We start from the raw sequence: 1,981 nt of genomic DNA on the forward strand, positions 1-1,981 counted from the left end.
TATCTAAGTAACTCAAATAACATATTGAATCAATTTCCAACCAATTATGAAATATTAAAAATAAAGTACAATCGGATCGTTTGTTTTTTGAAACACAAGAATTAGTAAATCTAAAATCATAACACAATTTAGAAATGAGCATGCATTAAACAACATGGCATAACAAACTAATAGCCCATATTGAATTTAAGGAAAACCATTCAACTTCATCTACACCTTAAGAAGTTATTTCAATATAGAATGGCATAATACTAGCAATAATGAATTAACTGAAACATAACATTAAGTGTCAGAATAAAACAAGACCTTCCACAAATTTCTAAACTTTACATGTTCATGAAGGCTAAACTGGTCACCTGGATACACTTTAGAAGCTATACTAAATAGTATTACTCTAGAAGACCACCATATTTTCTATATAAACATACAACAAGTCACAAACTCCCCAGCAGTCATTAAATAACATCGAAATAGAACAAGACCAACAAATCTCAATCCAACCCAATACAATTATTAAAAAAAATTTAACTCAAAGTTATCCAAAACGAAGTAAGGACTTGATAAGATTTCTTTTAACCTGAGCCTTGCAATCTGAGATTAAAAATAGAAAAGGGTGAGCTATGATTAGATTAGTAAAATAACAAACAACATATGTTGTATTATCAAGTTTTTCAAATTATTCTAACAAATAAAGTTAAGGATTTGTTTTCAATGGCAATTATAGAAATATTCTATTTGTCACACAATTATTCAATATGCTTTAGTTAAGAAATATACACCTCTACAAACATAAATATATTTGACCAACATGTTAAAAATCAATAAAATTATAACCAATTAGACATCAATAATTTTATAACATTAATCCTGCTAATTAACTCAATGCCGAATTCCAATGGTCAGACATCTAATGTATCAACATATACCATGTTAATTAGATATCGATTCCAAATTTACTTCATTTGTAGATAGTTAATAAACTAGGGATTTTGCACAAATAATATTTTATTTTTTAAAGAAACACTATACAAAAGCTACATACCTTTGTAATAAAAATTTCTTTTCTTATCCTATTCTAACAATCTCTAACATTCTCCGGAAAAGATTTCAATCCTTTTAATTTTCTCCAAATTCCTATTTTACCATCAAACTTTCAAATTTTCAAATTGTTTATTAAACATCATCAAACTTATGAAATTTTCAAATTTGTGATATTCACAAATTTCATTTAAAAAAATCATCAATTGCCAACATTTTCACAAGCTTTGAGTAAATTCACTGTTTTGTATGTTTCAATAAGCTACAACATTTCATATTTATAGATGATGTCAAGAATTCAAAATTACTAAAACTGAAATTTTTCTTCTTCTCTTTTCATTTTTATGGACAAGTGACAAATCACTGACATGCATAGGGATACCTTATCCCACGTGAGTTAAGATTCGAATCCATCTTTTTAATAAGACACGAACACATAAAAGACCTGGTGCTAACAAACCAAAATGTCATTGGCAAGATTTTATATTTACAATCTCATGATTTTATAAATATTTGTATATTTATAAGAAATTTAGATTTCAAAATCGATAACATTATATTTTTTGAAGAATTTCAAATTAATATTCGTTGTTTTCTCATTAAACTTTTGCTCATAGATTTTTTATTTTTATTTTAAAAATATGAACAAACCACGATTTAAACCATCAAGATATATATATAAATATAATGCTTCATGCTCAAATCTACTGAAACAAGTAAATAATTAAACAAATTAAATTGCACAAAGATGGAGAACTCACTTTGAAAATTTGTTTTTTCCATATTTCTGTAGCTGCAACCCTATTAATAAAGATTAAGTTATAATGCAATTTTCTTTTCAGTAAAGTAAATTATAAATAAACGGGGAGTAACAAAAAATTGAGTCTCACTAGACCACACAAAAAAAGGCAAAGGTAAGTTAAGAATTTGGGGATTTAGTTTA

General features: G+C 26.1%; 1 long non-coding RNA gene across 1 annotated transcript; it reads right to left on the reverse strand.

Annotated features, from left to right (window-relative positions):
* Positions 1-241: 241 nt before the first annotated feature.
* On the reverse strand, positions 242-1,965 carry LOC120257585. Its single transcript, XR_005535732.1, has 2 exons — positions 1,800-1,965; positions 242-591 (listed from the first exon to the last, which is right to left on the reverse strand). It is a non-coding gene; the product is annotated as an uncharacterized LOC120257585 (long non-coding RNA).
* Positions 1,966-1,981: the final 16 nt, after the last annotated feature.

Source organism: Dioscorea cayenensis, unplaced genomic scaffold (genome assembly GCF_009730915.1).
Source record: "Dioscorea cayenensis subsp. rotundata cultivar TDr96_F1 unplaced genomic scaffold, TDr96_F1_v2_PseudoChromosome.rev07_lg8_w22 25.fasta BLBR01002208.1, whole genome shotgun sequence".
In the NCBI taxonomy this organism is placed as follows: domain Eukaryota; kingdom Viridiplantae; phylum Streptophyta; class Magnoliopsida; order Dioscoreales; family Dioscoreaceae; genus Dioscorea; species Dioscorea cayenensis.